The 16,992-nt window shown below is 44.5% G+C and overlaps 1 protein-coding gene and 1 long non-coding RNA gene across 2 annotated transcripts in view; one reads left to right on the forward strand and one right to left on the reverse strand.

Moving 5' to 3' along the window:
• Positions 1 to 16,992, forward strand: part of GUCY2C (guanylate cyclase 2C) — a 1,344,189-nt gene that overhangs the window by 965,388 nt on the left and 361,809 nt on the right. The window lies entirely within an intron of this gene.
• On the reverse strand, positions 1,275 to 8,221 carry LOC143927966 (uncharacterized). Its single transcript, XR_013262362.1, has 2 exons — positions 7,698 to 8,221; positions 1,275 to 3,615 (listed from the first exon to the last, which is right to left on the reverse strand). It is a non-coding gene; the product is annotated as an uncharacterized LOC143927966 (long non-coding RNA).

Genomic DNA, 16,992 nt, shown 5'->3' on the forward strand with positions numbered 1-16,992 from the left:
TGTTCCCACAGAACTGAATAGGGAAGAAGGGACTAATTCTGTTTTTTTTTTTTTTTTTTTTTTTTTAAGAGAAATGCATAGGCAGAGAAACCCTGCAGCCAGTTCCCAACAATACAAGGAAGTTGCTTAGACGTTCACCCTTAATATTAACATCAATACCTTTCTATATGTCAACTGTCTGTGCATTAAAAAACACCATGAGTCAGCACATCAGTGAACTTGTGGTGCCATTGTTAAAATGTATTTATTTAATCCCCTGTACTAAGTGAAAGAGGAAATACATTCAAACCTCTAGCCAGGTAGCGGGATTGGGATACTAACCAAGAACCTCAGGGTTGCTAGGCAGAAGTGCTAACCAGTTAGCAACTGTGCTGCTACATCAAATCGACTGGGGGAAATCGATTATAGAGGGAGCCCCCAGGTGAGAACCAGACCCTGGGGGGATGGGGTGGGAGCTATAGCTGGCGTGACAGTCAATAAATTAAACATAAGATTTGTTTGCACAAATGCATTAGTGGTCCTAAAACAGCTACACTTGGCTTATCTCAGACCATCCCATAATTATACTTACCCAAAGGAGGTAGAGTAGGAGGACTGATGATTTCTTGCAGAAAGAGCTGGAAGGAGAGTCTGGAGTCCAGGATTTGACCCTGTGTGTCAGAGGTTGCACTGGGACATGCAGGCTTAATAAGAAGGGGCCTCCTGCCTCGAGTGACACAGAAGCCCTTTCGGAGAACCTGAGGTATGTCACTTGGGGAGGCTGTAACACTGAAATCACATGAAGAAGTGAGCTGGTTGGCATGCAGGCTGAGGCAGAGATGCAAAGAGTTAATAGGGGGACATACTAAAGGAATGACAGAATGGAATGCCCATAGACTTTAACAGGGAGATGGAATGCCCATAGAAAATAATGGAACAAAGTGGAATGCCCATAGAGAATGATAAAAAAAATTCAATTTGTGACAGACTCTTTAGACATATAATTTTTTTTTTTTTAAAACCTACTTTTAAATATCAGTAGCCATGTTTAATATTAAGATTAGGTGGGGTTTTTGTTGTTTTTTATGGCATGACAAAGGTGAATGACAGAATGGAATGCCCATAGAGTATAATGGGAAGCAAAATATAAACTCATTTTATCCTTTCCCACAGCTGTTTCTCAAGTAGAGTATGTTAGGTGCTTCGTCTTCTTAATAATACCCCTGGTAGCCTAGGCTAGGATGGAAGAGCGGAGGTCCCTTTCACCGGTGGACAAACATCACACATACACACGATTGTACGTGAATAATGAATGTGCATATTGAAGCACACACAGCAGTTTTATTTAGTTTGAGCTAAAGGACAGCCCTGTGGTTTAGCCAATCAGGTAATTCATACATACATCGACATTTTTCTTAAACTCATGACATTATCTAAGTCAAAGGTGAAATACAGTCTTCTGATAGTTATTTCGTCATTTCAACATCTGCTGACTGACCATATTCTTGCGTAACCAGTCCTATCTTAGCTTTGTACCTCTTACCGCAGACAGATGCTTCCTAATATGTCAACATCTTGCATCTTAATTCTGAACTTAGTGAAATGCACGCCTAAGCATATTATCTTAGACCTTTAACCTAGTATATCTTTTGGTAACCTTAATAAGTATTCCCTTATAATCCTTCCTTTGATCATTCTGTGATTTACATAATGATCATTCCTTTTCTAATTTAATAGCACAGGCTTCATACTCTGAACCCTTGTGCTCTTGGTTTCTATACCATACCGTTGGATCCTTAACAATGGAAGTGAGTTTCAGATCCTTCGGAGCGACCGTGTTTCCCTTTTTACATAAACATTTGATTATCTTATAACAGGCATATAAAAATAGAATGAAGAGAATCACAGTGACAATTGTCATGGCAGCATTTCGGAGCCAAGATATTAATCCCCCAAAACTAAAACTGCTCGAGAAGGGATCCCAGTTTTTTCCTATGTTCCTTGCCTCTTTCTGTAGTTTATTTACCTCTTCCCTGTGTTGGGCAATAACGTCATAGTAGTCTGGGACTTCGATGCTGGTATTATGAATCCAGGTACAGCACTCATAATCCTCAGTAGTCTCACAGAGGCCAGTAAGGGCTGCACTCATACTTTCTATAGCCAACTCATGTAGTTCTAGTTGCTTCCTAATTGCCCTAGTTTCTAGATTTAGTTTGGTTATGTCATCAGAATTTTCCTCCAGAATCTCATCAATTATGCCAGTGTAATTATTTAATCTTTTCATTAGGTCAATTCCCCACCCTGTCCAGGAAGGGAACCATGCCCAGGCCATATCTTTTTCTAAAAACAATTCTCGTTTATTACGGTGTCTAAGGGGATATCTAGGATGCATGCTGGCTTCAAGGAGGTGACTTCCCTTGTTATCCCCTAATACCCCCATAATAGGAACCAGGGCTGCAAGGTAACACCACCCCTGGAGTTTGGTTGGGATCCAGGGGTGACAGAGTTTGCCGCAGCATATATATATGGTATTTCCTAGAGCTAGGGGTCATTTATGGAACACGTTCCTAAGAGTATCAGAAAGGCCAGAGAGCACCAGAATTGACATTAATTGGTGTATTGTAGTCTTGGTACTGGAGCTAAGAAAGTCTAAAAAGGTGGCATTTAGGGTGGGATCTGAAGTATGGAAGAAAGAAGGACTGTTAAACGATGTCATTGAAATGTTAAGTTTTGCTTGTTTGCAAACCTCGGCTCCATCTGTGGTGTTTCCCAGTCGGAAACACCAGTCTGGGAAGTGGCTTCTACCTATAATTTGGAAAGTGAGGGTTTTATTTGGAAGGGTCCTAGTAACATTCGTTAGGACGATAGGGGGTGTTCCATTAAGGAGGGGGGTAAAATTCAAGGGGACTGCCATGAGAGGGATTCTAGCTGTACTGGGATGTAGCTTGCTGCAAATCCAGCATTTCTCAAAACCAGATTTTTGAGCATAGCTATATTTGAATTTTAGTAGTAACATCTTGTTAGTCAGTCCCTTAGGTGACTCATTAACGGGTACAATACTTCTACTATGTCTTTGGCCGGGGGTATTATTAATCTTAGGTGGTCCACATATCCCTTTTAATAGACCTAAGTCTTCTGGATGATATATACAGTTGGCTATAAACCATGTGGGCAGGAATACAAATAGTACCAGACTACCCCAAAGGCATACAGCCTTCCCTGACACTGATGGAGAAAGCATCTTTGTTTTTTTAAAGTTCTGATTATTTGTTATCTAAGAGTTCTGTTCTTCTTCTTCGTTTCTCATCCCGGCAGTTGTTGGCTCTGTTTTGTCCTTTTGAGGGGGTGTGGGATCTTCCAGGGAAATTTGTTCTATGCCTCTCTGAACTTCTTGTAGATCTTGTTCTTGGGAGTTGCTGCTCTCTGTCACTGCCAGGGGCTCTGGAGTCGAGGGAAGCTGGGGACACTTTTTAAGACGGCTGGCGTGGATCCAGGTGTTTCCTAGGTCTGTTAACACTGCGGTCCTGGATACCTTTTCCACCTTCCATGGTCCTGAGAAAGCCGGTCCGATACTCTTTCTTTGTGCTAATTGTTTGATCAGCACTTTATCCCCAGGGATGAAGGGATGCGTTGGTTCTGTGGGAAGAGGGAAAAAAGGTGACAGAAACTTGTTCGTTTATTTCGTGGAGCATACTTACCAGATTTTTCACGTACATTTCCTGTTGAGAATAAATGTCAATATCAGTGTCTTGGTCTAATGGGGGTAATTCTATGTTTGCGGGGATTCCCATGAGGACCTCAAAGGGTGATAATTTTGTTCTTGCATGTGGTGTGGTCCTAATTTGGAACAATACAGCAGGCAGATGGTCAAGCCATCCTTTCAACGTGCCTCCTGTGGCCTTTTTTAGTTTATCTTTGATATTCCTATTCATTCTTTCCACTACTCCTGCACTTTGTGGGTGATAAAGGATTTCATATATATATTGATCAAAGGGGCAGCCCCTATATGTCCTGGACCATGGAGATATGAGAGTATAAGTACACAGTTTGTTTCGGGTATGCCCAGGATCTTCCCCTCTTTTGACCAAAGACCTTCAGGGTCTTTGGTCAATCCTTCCTGTGTCCAAAAATGGACATCATCTTCTGTGGCCATTGATTGCATCTGTGCTATGACAGTTTTAAAGTTAGGTGCTGCGAAGTGTTCCTTGAAAAACATTGTTGTGGGGGCAGGTGGGTTAGGGGAAAAGGCAGCAGCTCTTTTAGCTTCTCTGTCAGCAAGAGCATTCCCTTTTGAAACACGACTGCTGTCAGAGGAGTGTGCCTTTACTTTAATTATGGCTACCTTTTTTGGAAGAAGAATGGCTTGGAGGAGAGCACTAATCTGTGTGGAGTTGGCAATTATTTTGTTGTCTGCTGTTTTAAAACCTCTATTGGCCCATATCACACCAAAATCATGCACCACTCCAAAAGCATATCTACTGTCTGTGTAGACGTTCACCTCTTTACCGGTGAATAGAATGCAGGCCCTAGTGAGGGCTTCTAACTCTGCTACCTGGGCTGAAGAAGGAGGTAATGATTTTGCCTCCAGTACGATGTCTGGTAGTTGAACAACTGCATAACCGGTTAAAAAGGTGGAGTCAGAGGGACGTGAGCAGCTACCGTCAACGAAAACATCCTCTGCACCTGAGATGGGGGTGTCAGTGAGATCCGGTCTGGGACTGGTAATAGCAGCAACCTTTTCCGAACAGTCATGTATAATGTCTGGGTCATGTGGTAAACGCAACATGGAATGCAAAAGGCGCACAGCGGGGTTGCTGGCAGGCACATATTTGAGTGTGAGGTTATCAGTGTTCATCAGTGTTATCTCATAACCACTAAGTCTTTGCGAGGTCATATGTTGGGTATTCATGTTCTGAATAAGATGCGTGACTGAATGAGTGGTATAGAGAGTCAATGGGTGACCTAGCACTAATTTGTTTGCATCTTGTACAGCCATTGCACAGGCAGCAAGATTTTGGAGACAGAATGGCATTCCCTGTACTTGGATGGGGAGTTTTTTTTGATAGATATGAGACAGGGCGATACCCTGATCCATGTTGTTGTGTTAGCACGGCGGCAAAAGAGCTTCCTGAAACTACACAGTACAGCTGAAAAGCTTTACCATAGTCTACCAATCCCAGGGCGGGAGCATTTGACAGACTGTTTAATAGAGCTTGAAAAGCTTGTAGTCTGTCTTCAGTCCAATCTATTAATTTAGGGGCTGTCGAGCCAGTAGCCTCTCTTAGGATACTATCATAATGAGAACAGTCAGGGATCCATTGGCGGCAATATACAATTGCACCCAAAAATGAGAGTAGGGCGGCCTTGTCTTTTGGCGGACTGAGAGCTTGTAGGGCTGCGGCACGTTTAGGTGACACCAGCCTTGTTCCTTCTCTAAGGATACAACCTAAGTATTCAACCTGGGACTGGCACCATTGCACCTTCTTCCTGGAGGCGAGGTGTCCAGCTCGGGCTAGGTGTCCCAACAGTGATGTTGAATCGACCGCACAATCTTCAGCAGTTCGACTGCACAGGAGCAAGTCGTCCACATACTGTATCAGTACCGACCCTCGCTCAGATGTCCAAGACTTGACAGTCTCGTTGAGTACCATAGAGAAGGCGGCTGGACTGTCTACATACCCTTGCCAGGTTAGTTGGCCCCCGGCCCAGGAGAAAGCAAACATAGGTTGGGCTTCCTCTGCAATGGGAATGCTAAAGAAAGCATTCGCTAAATCAATTACTGTGTAGCATAGAGAGTCTGCCGGTATGCATGAGAAAATAAAAGTGATGTCTGAGACTAGGGGTGGGAGGGGAATCACTTGTTTGTTTACTGCTCTGAGGTCTTGTACAAGTCTCCACTCCCCACTGGCCTTTTTTACGGGGTAAATGGGCGTGTTCCAGGGACTGATGATTGGTCTCAGGATACCTTTTGATATGTAATCATTAATTGGAGGGGAGATGCCTTTGACTTTCTCTGGGGGTAGGGGATACTGTTTTTGATATTGTATCCCTGCATCTGACCGCATTTGGGGTGCATATGGTGTGCAATTAATAAAGCCCACACTACCTTTGTTTTCTGCCCAAATTGTGTGATGGTCAAGGGAGGAAGGTATCATTAGAAAGAAACTCCTGTGTGCATGTCTTTTTGGGAACCCTCTGTGTGCATGTCGCTTAGGGCCATGTAAGTCACATAATGGTGAACTAGCGGTAAGGGAACCTTCTTTATTAAACTTAATGGTAATACACAGTTGTGCCAAGAGGTCCCGTCCCATAAGGGGCACAGGGCATGAGGACAAGACGGCAAAAGTTTGGGTACATAATTTCTGTCCTTCTGGAGTGGCTACAGTCAGTGGTGGAGTGATGGGATGGGTGACAGGTGTCCCATTAATACCAACAGAGTTTCCCTCGGTGCATTATTTGTGGCTGTGTAGGATATTGGGGTAGTGGTTGACGAGGGTTCTGGTATGGCAGATAACGGGGATACTGTGGGCGGGTCTGGGGGTTAAATCCCCTGCCTCTGCCTCTTGCTCTAATCTGCCCAGTCCTATAAGGGCACTGGGATTTCCAATGTCCTTGCTGTCCACAATTGCCTATATTTTCCAAGGCATTTGTTCCATGCACAGAAACAATCCTTCATGTATTGTGGGTCAGCCCCTTTGCAGGGAGGATAAGAATGCTTATGTACCTGACAAATTTTACTGACTTCTTGCCAGTCTTCCTCTGAACAAGGACCTTGGGGTCCTGGGTCATGGATTCCCAATTGGTGACACCTTTCCCGGACTTGTGTCCAAAATGGTTCTACCTGGGGGCCAGGGATCATATTACTGACAAATTCATAGGGTGATGGGGTGGCCATGGCTTGGGTTGCTGCAGAATTCCCCATCTAGTAGTCTGGGCAGTGTGTGTCTAGTGGCAGGACACAGGTGATAACACCCGGTTTGTCCAACAATCCGGTTTCTGGTCTGGGAGTAGGATCCCTGATCTTTTTTGGGGCAGATGGACTTATATAAAACTATGAAGATTTACCCTTAATATACGATGAAGGGTAAATCTTTCCTGGTGGCGGGATATACCCCTCTTACACCAAGTCTGCAAGAGAACCCCCCTGGTCTGGTGGTCAGTAAAGTCCACTTGTCATCTATTCTTAGGAAGAGTAGACCTAACGTGCAATGGGGGCAGGCGGATGCTATGTCACTACAAGAGGGCTCCTCATATTCTGCACTTATTTAAACAACAACAATTATTTTCCTTATACTCTATATTAAAACTTATACTCTATATACTTACACGTGTACCTAGAGAGAGACAGACATATTCTTAATATACTTTAAGACATGACATAACCGTATTGCAATACATTTATCAATTTATAGTGCACTTTTTAAAAAAAAAAATTCAAATGGGCGTCCACTCCACCAATCCCTTTGTCACGGGCGTAATCTACTACTTCCCGTGTTAAAAATACTATTACCAATAGTTTTAAGTCAGACCAACCTAGTCGGACTCCCCTAAACCTATAAATTCCTTGCGAGCCCTTTTAACCTTCCGAGGGACCAGCCTAGTCCGCCGCGAAGGCACAGTTACTTCTTTTAATTTTAAACTAAGTTCGTAGCGGCCGCCCGGACAGAGTAAGTGTTTACACCATTCACCAATCAGGTAAAAAGAGTAAAGTGACTTACCTGTCGCAAGACGAGACGAACCCCACTTTGCTGGTACCAAAACTGTTAGGTGCTTCGTCTTCTTAATAATACCCCTGGTAGCCTAGGCTAGGATGGAAGAGCGGAGGTCCCTTTCACCGGTGGACAAACATCACACATACACACGATTGTACGTGAATAATGAATGTGCATATTGAAGCACACACAGCAGTTTTATTTAGTTTGAGCTAAAGGACAGCCCTGTGGTTTAGCCAATCAGGTAATTCATACATACATCGACATTTTTCTTAAACTCATGACATTATCTAAGTCAAAGGTGAAATACAGTCTTCTGATAGTTATTTCGTCATTTCAACATCTGCTGACTGACCATATTCTTGCGTAACCAGTCCTATCTTAGCTTTGTACCTCTTACCGCAGACAGATGCTTCCTAATATGTCAACATCTTGCATCTTAATTCTGAACTTAGTGAAATGCACGCCTAAGCATATTATCTTAGACCTTTAACCTAGTATATCTTTTGGTAACCTTAATAAGTATTCCCTTATAGAGTAGCAGCTTGTAAGATTGAGATTATTTGGGATTACAGCTGTTTTATATGAAATGGCAGATAAATAATAGAAAGGAATGCCCATATTATGGGTATTAAGTATTATGGGAATCAAAATGTGACCTGGAGTCAGAACCATTGCTCATATCAGATCAGTCTTTAGCAGACATATTCTCTATGTTCAGTGGTAACAGGTATGAAAATAATACAGTATATAAGAATATATAATTGTAGCAAGGTCTCTGACCTCCTTCAGTCTAATGAGAACCTCCAGGGCCAGAGCTAGCTGACATCCTTCTGTATGTGGTGGGTTGTGAGGCATAGTGGGTGCAAGGTGGATAAAGTTATTGGGCACCAGATACTTCTTGAATGCAAAAGAGATGTTTCTCTTAAAACCTTTTTGGGGAAAAGGGGTTAGGGCCAGGGCACCCTTAAGTAGTTGCAAGTTCAAATAGCAGATTACGAGACTTCAATAGGATGCCTCGAGCAAGACCCCACATATACACGTGCAGGAATGCTGTCTCCTATGGTAACGGTCTTTAACAGTCCCTAACGTAAAGCGTAACATTTCTTTCACCTTCACTACAACTTCTCCTTGTAGTTCTTCAACACTCTGAGCTCCCTGTCTCTCACTAGACCCTCAGATTCACTTCCACTGAATCCCTCAAGATTCTACAATCTTCAGGGTGGTATCTTCCTTAAATGTCACCTCTGCATCTCTGCTGGGTCCCTAGCTTGGCATTCCAGATATTTCTCAAGCTTCACCCCACTGGCCTGCCTGATTCCCTGTCTTGGCACACAAGGCTGCAAAACGTCATCTCTGCTGGCTTCCGACGGGACGTTTTGCGAACGCGAACGCAGCCAAAAGTTCACGAACCGCAAAGTTCGGGGCGGGCCCCATTGACTTCAATGGCAGGCGAACTTTAAAAACCTACAGGTCATATTTTCAGACACAAAATACTTACTAGCTGTGCACACATAGTCCCACCACATGGCCACTGACATAACGCATGTATGAAGTGAATCTGGGATCGACAACTACAATCATTCTTTTTTTATCTGTGAAATTTTGACAATTCAGGACTCATGAAGGCAATGGAGGAGAGGAAAGGTCAGGGTAGGCTATGAAGAGGGTGCAGGAGATGATCACCAGCGCCGTGATATAGAGCGCTGACACCAGCACCGTGGTAGAGTGCACTGACACCAGCACCGTGATAGAGTACACTGACACCAGCACCGTGATAGAGAGCACTGACACCAGCACCATGATAGAGAGCACTGACACCAGCACCGAGATAGAGAGCACTGACACCAGCACCGTGATAGAGAGCACTGACACCAGCACCATGATAGAGAGCACTGACGCCAGCACCGTGATACAGTGCACTGACGCCAGCACCGTGATACAGTGCACTGACGCCAGCACCGTGATACAGTGCACTGACGCCAGCACCGTGATACAGTGCACTGACACCAGCACCGTGATACAGTGCACTGACACCAGCACCAGCACCGAGATAGAGAGCACTGACACCAGCACCAGCACCGAGATAGAGAGCACTGACACCACACCAGCACCGAGATAGAGAGCACTGACACCATCAACTCGCTGCTGGGCCCAGAAATATGACACCACTCAACCTCTTCAAACAGGAGGGTACGGGCATATAGTACGGTGTGCTTTTTTTGTACAAGGAAGTGAGCCAAATGTAGAAAAAAAGGTCTGTGGGCTTGATTAAAAAAAATTGTTTATAGAGATATACATGGTCTACTGGTCACATGTGTTGAATTCCTCTGAGATCCATGCCTCATTCATTTTTATAAATGTGAGGTAGTCAATACTGTCGTGAGCTAGGCGAGTGTGCTTATCGGTCACGATCCCCCCCTGCTGCGCTGAACCTCCTTTCGGACAGGAGACTGGACGAGGGGCAAGCCAACAGTTCCATTGCAAATTGGGCAAGCTCTGGCAAGAGGTCAAGCCTGCCCACCCAGTAGTCCAGGGGTTCATCACTCCTCAGAGCGTCCACATTGGCCGTTAACCCGATGTAGCCAGACACCTGTCGGTCTAGGCATTCCCTGATGCTGGATCCGGATGAGACCTGTCGATGGGTCGGCTGAAAGAATGACCTCATATCAGAAGTCACCAAAACATCTTCAATCATCTCCTCTCCCCATCCACGCACAACAGGGATCCCAGAAAGGTTTAAAGCATGCTCTTCTTGGTCCTCCTCATCCGTCCCAGCACCATCCTCCTCTGGCTCCTCTTCAGACTCCTGTTGTTGACTTGTCTCAGATAGAGTAGCCCCCCCTGGGAATTCATCCAGCATTGTGACTTCTGCATCTTCCTGCTCCTGCTCCTCCACGGCTTGATGAGTGACACGACGTAATGCACGCTCCATAAAGAAGGCATAAGGTACCATGTCACTGATGGCACCATGGCTGCGACTGACCAGTTTGGTGATCTCATCAAATGGCCGCAGAAGTCTGCATGTGTCGCGCATGAGCAGCCACTGGCGCGGTGAAAAAAAGACAAGCTCCCCAGAACCTGTTCTGCCGCAGAGTTCATACAGGTGACGTTAACTGCACGTTTCTGCTGGAGCAGCCTATCAAGGATATAGAAGGTTGAGTTCCATTGCGTCTGGCAATCGCAAATAAGACGTCTGACAGGCAGATTGTGTCGCCGCTGAATGTCAGCAAGGCGAGCCATGGCCGTGTAAGATCTTCTGAAATGGGACGAGATTTTCCTTGCCTGCCGCCAGATGTCCTGGACCCCAGGGTATTTGACAATGAATCGCTGTACGACCAACTTTAAGATGTGTGCCATGCATGGCACATGCGTAATTTTGCCCTGTTTCAATGTGCTAAGCAGATTGGCACCGTAGTCACACACCACTTTACCAACTGTCAAATTGAGCGGTGTTAGCCACTGATCTGCCTGTGAACACAAAGCTGAAAGGAGTGCAGGGCCAGTGTAGCTCTTGGTTTCCAGGCACAACAGATGCAGCACAGCATGGCAACGTCTCACCTGGCATGTCAAATAGGTTCTGGGGAGCTTGGGCGGCGCAGTGGAAGAGATGCTAGCAGCAGAAAAGGAGGAGTCAACCGAGGAGGAGAGGGAGGAGGAAGGAGTAGGAGGAGGAGAAGAAGAGCCAGGCCTGCATGCAATCCGTGGCGGTAAAACCAAATCTACGTGGGTGCCATGGGTTACATGCTTGACGGCCGTCAGAAGGTTCACCCAGTGGGCAGTAAAAGTGATATACCTTCCCTGCCCGTGTTTGCTAGACCACGTGTCTGTGGTCAGATGTATCTTGGCACCAACACTGTGTGCCAGAGATACAGTCACTTGCCGCTGAACATGGCCATATAGCTCTGGGATTCCTTTCAGTGAGAAATACTTCCTTCCTGGGACCTTCCATTGTGGTGTTCCAATGGCCACAAATTTTCGAAAAGTCTCCGAGTCCACCAGTTTATATGGCAGTAGTTGGCGGGCTATCAGTTCTGACAAGCCAGCCATCAACCGTTGGGCAAGAGCATTATCCGGCGTCATAATTTTTTTACGCTCAAATATTTGGCCCACGGAAACCTGCCTTTTTGCAGAAAAATGTGAGGATGGCGTGATGGAAGGTGGAGTGGAGGACAATTGTGAGGAGAGAGGAGAAGTAGAAGACGAGGCTGGATGGTGAGAGCCTGGAGTGTGGCTTTGTGTATTCCATTGCTCTCACTGGGCTCGGGGATAGCAGCTCATATACCTTCTTAAGCCGGTCGTCCCTAGTTGAGTGTCGGGCTTACCGCGACATATGCGTTGACTGCAAGGATTGCAGATGGCAACACTATTGTCAGCAGCGGACACGTTAAAAAAAGCCCACACTGCGGAGCCATGTGCCGGTGTCCTGGGAGCGCTAGATGTGACCGTACATGGTTGATGCCTCGCTCCTGATACATTAGCAGTCTGCTTTGTCCCTCCTGTGCAATGTAAGTTCTTCCTGCTTCTCCTCCCTATCTGCTGGTCCATATCTCCCTCTGAACTCCCCTTCTCTTGCTCTCTTGTGGGCACCCACGTGACATCACTAGACACGTCACCATCGAGGTCACCTTCCCCACCACTATACTTAGAGATCTTGGAGTAGGCAGCAACAGCGGGGACCAACCTCTTCCTTGGGCTGATCTGGCTGCTGTCGTCAGACTGCTGAGTGGTGGTTGTTGCTACCTCCTCTTCCTGATCTAATGCCAAGAGTGGCTGTGCATCGGAAATGTCTTGATATGGATCGGAAAATAATTCTTGTGACTCAAGCGGAAGGTATATGGTGGTGGTGGTGGTGTTGGTGGTAGTGTCTTTGGGGGTGCATACAGCAGAGAGTGAAGAAGAGGGTGCAGTTCCAGAGGATGAGGAGGGTGCAGAAGAGTAAGGCTGAGTGAGCCACTCAACCAAGTCTGGTGCGTCCTTTGATGTAATCGCACGCACCTTCTGCAATTTGCCACTTTGGCACAAGCCTGTTGCTCCTGCCCTACCCCTACCATCCCTGCAGAAGGGCCTGCCTCTTTCTCTGCCTGTCATTTTTTAAATGACTCTGTGACAAAAGTCTCTAGAGAAGTGCAGTATGTATGTGGAAGAAGGTATATAACACCCCGCTTAAATCTGGCGTTTTTGGGGGCCACTGGTCTATCACACCTGTCAAAATACTATTTTCCTATTGCGTTTGTCACTCTTTGTAGTACCGCTGCAGAATAGGGCAGCAGTCAGCAGCAGTGCACCACAACCCTATATATTGTACACCTATACCAGTGCTTACAAGGACCTTTGTGGACCTAGTAGCTAGTGATTTGCAGACTGTACCTCAGTCCCTACACTGATAAAAGACTGCTGCAGAATAGGGCAGCAGTCAGCAGCAGTGCACCACAACCCTATATATTGTACACCTATACCAGTCCTTACAAGGACCTTTGTGGACCTAGTAGTAATAGCTAGCTAGTGAATAAACTGAGTAGCTAGTGATTTGCAGACTTTACCTCAGTCCCTACACTGATAAGACTGCTGCAGAAACCAGCAGTAATCTTCAGCACAGCCCTGCACCAGCACCCTATATATTGTACACCTATACCAGTCCTTAAAAGGACCTTTGTGGACCTAGTAGTAATAGCTAGCTAGTGAATAAACTGACTGTCCCTGCTCCACACAGCGTCCTGTCCCTACACTGACAAAAGACAGCTGCAATCACCAGCACAGCAGTGCACTGAACCCTGTATACTGTACTACACCTATACCAGTCCTTAAAAGGACCTTTGTGGACCTAGTAGTAATAGCTAGCTAGTGTTTAAGCTGACTGTCCTTGCTCCACACAGTGTCCTGTTCCTACACTGACAAAAGACAGCTGCAATCACCAGCACAGCAATGCACCAGCACCCTATATATTGTACACCTATACCAGTCCTTAAAAGGACCTTTGTGGACCTAGTAGCTAGTGATTTGCAGACTGTACCTCAGTCCCTACACTGATAAAAGACTGCTGCAGAAACCAGCAGTAATCTGTAGCACAGCCCTGCACCACCACCCTATATATTGTAAGGACCTTTGTGGACCTAATAGTAATAGCTAGCTAGTGATTAAACTGACTGTCCCTGCTGCACACAGCGTCCTGTCCCTACACTTACAAAAGACAGCTGCAATCACAAGCACAGCAGTGCACTGAACCCTATATACTGTACTACACCTATACCAGTCCTTAAAAGGACTTTTGTGGACCTAATAGCTAGTGATTTGTGTCACTACAGTCTCTCCCTGATGCACACAGCGTCCTGTCCCTACACTGACAAAAGACAGACTGCTGCAATCACCAGCACAGCAGTGCACTGAACCCTATATACTATACTACATCTATACCAGTCCTTAAAAGGACTTTTGTGGACCTAATGGCTAGTGATTTCTGTCACTACAATCTCTCCCTGCTCCACACAGCATCCTGCCCCTACACTCACATAAGACAGAATTAAAAATGGCCGCCAGATCAGGTCTATTTATAAGGTAGGGGGAATGTCCAATTGTCCATGTGCTGAAATGTCTCAATTGGCTGTCCTGTACCCCATGATGTGTCATCATTGGTCAAAGTTCTTTCACACTGTAAACACATCGCGATCGCCGAATTGCGAACACGCAAAATTCGTTGCGAACCAACCGCTGAGCGAACAGTTCCGCCATCCCTATTGATCACTGCCAGAAGTTGACTGACTGATTCTCCACCGTGCCCGTTCAGTGAGAATACTTTTCTAAAAATGTGTGCGTTAACCACTTAACCAATGGCCATTTAACACTTAAACCCCCTTCCTAACCAGACCAATTTTCATCTTTTGGTGCTCTCAAATTTTGAATGACAATTACTCAGTCATGCAACACTGTACTGTACACATGTGAAATTGTTCTTTTTTTTTTACACACAAATGAAGCTTTCTTTTAGTGGTATTTAATCACCACTGGGTTCTTTTATTTTTTGCACTATAAAATAAAAAAAAAGATCGAAAATTCTGTAAAAAAAAAAATGCATTTTCTTTTCTTTTATAAAATTTTGAGTAATTTTTCTTCATAAATTTTGCCAAAAATGTATACTACTACATATCTTTGGTAAAAATAAACCTAATCATTATATATAATTTGGTCGGTGTGAAAGTTATAGAGTACACAAGCTATGGTACCAATCTTTAAAAATGTATCACACCTAATGTACTGACGGCCTATCTCATTTCTTGAGACCATAACAAGCCAAGACTGTACTAATACCCCGCAAATGGCCCATTTTTGGAAAATAGGCAGTCTAAGATATTTAGTAAGAGGCATGGTGAGTTTTTTTGAAGTTTTTTTTTTTCACAAAATTACATTGTTTGCAGGTTATTTATCAAACACGGCATATAAATACCACAAATTGCACACAAAAATACATTCTGCTACTCTTTCTGAGTATGACGATACCACATGTGTGAGACTTTTACACAGCGTGGCCACATACAGAGTCCCCACATGCAGGGAGCACCTTCAGACATTATAGGAGCATAAATTACTCATAATTTCCTAGCTACCCCTTGCAATTTTGAAGGCCCTGGAGCACCAGGACAATGGAAATGCCCCAAAAATAACCCGATTTTGAAAGAAAACACCCCAATGTATATTCTAGGAGGCATAATAAGTCTTTTGAACATGTATTTTTTTTGAACATTTGGAAAGAACATGAAAATGCATTTTTATTTTTAACAAAGTTGTCCATTTATACAATATTTCTAACACATAGCATGGACATAGCAAAAATAACACCACAGATTCTCCTACTCCTCTTGAATATGGTGATACCACATGTGGGAGACTTTTCCACAGCCAGACCACATACAGAGGCCCAACATCCAGGGAGCACTGTCAGGTGTTCTAGGGGCATACATTTCAAATATATTTAGACTACCTATTACACTTTTGGGAGGCACTGTAGTGGCATGGATGAGAACTGATGTGAGGATGGATGAGCCGTGGATGGGGATGACTGAGCATGGTTGAGCATTGAATGTGGATGCCTGAGCATGGATGGGATGACTGTGCATGAATGGGTATGGCTGGTTACGGCTGTGCATGGCTGAGTATGGATGGGATGGCTTAGTAAGGCTGAGTATGGTTGGGTATAGATGGGGGTGGATGGAATGCCTGAGCATGGATGGGTGGATGAATGCTGCAATGGACACAGAGCAGTGCCGTGGGATCCAGCCCACAGCGTTGCTGCACCCGATCTCTTCCATCCCATTCACACTGTGCCGATCGGTACAGAGAGTGGAGAGAGGAACCAAACATGACGCCTGTTTGTTTACAAGTGATTGCCCATCATTTATCTGAGCGATCACATGGTAAACGGCTGGGTCTGGTCACAGATACTCCTGTGTGTACACGCCTGCAATTCTGGGAGGATGTCATAGTAGGCCCTCCCTGAGTTATCGAGTCACGCTGTCACCATCATTTGGCAATAGCACGGTTGTTAAAGGGTTAAATCAAGGTGGAACACTTATGCAGTGTAGCCAGAATACTTCTTTTAAGATTGCATCCAATGGGACCTCCTCAATTTTGCAACAAACACACATCAAAAAAATTGAATATACAATCCCAATCTTTGCAATATTCTCTTTAATTGAAATATTCATTTACATTGCAGGTAATCTGAGATCAGCGACTGTACAGTTTTGACCATAACATGTTCTTCATCAAGCAGCATGTGCGCTTGATGAAGAACATTGTTATGTTCGAAACTGTGCATTCGCTTATCTCAGTTTACCTGTAATGTATATGATTATTTGAAGTAAAGAGAATATTGCAAAGATCGGGATTGCATCTTCAATTTTTACACATAAAAAACTGTCTTAAATAAAGGCAAAGCCTTTAACCACTTGACCACTGGGCACTTAAACACCCTTAATAACCAGACCAATTTTCAGCTTTCGGTGCTCTCACATTTTGAATGACAATTACTCAGTCATGCAACACTGTACCCATATGAAATTTTTGTCCTTTTTTCACACAAATAGAGCTTTCTTTTGGTGGTATTTAATCACCGCTGGGTTTTTTATTTTTTGTGCTATAAAAGAAAAAAGACCGAAAATTCTGTAAAAAAATGAATTTTTCTTCGTTTCTGTTATAGAATTTTTCTTCATAAATTTTGGCCAAAATTTATATTACTGCATATCTTTGGTAAAAATAAGTACAAATTGGTGGATATTATTTGGTCTTTGTGAAAGTTAGAGTCCAC

Source organism: Lithobates pipiens, unplaced genomic scaffold (genome assembly GCF_037356315.1).
Source record: "Lithobates pipiens isolate NorthernLeopardFrog02 unplaced genomic scaffold, aLitPip1_a1.2 Scaffold_23, whole genome shotgun sequence".
Lineage (NCBI taxonomy): Eukaryota > Metazoa > Chordata > Amphibia > Anura > Ranidae > Lithobates > Lithobates pipiens.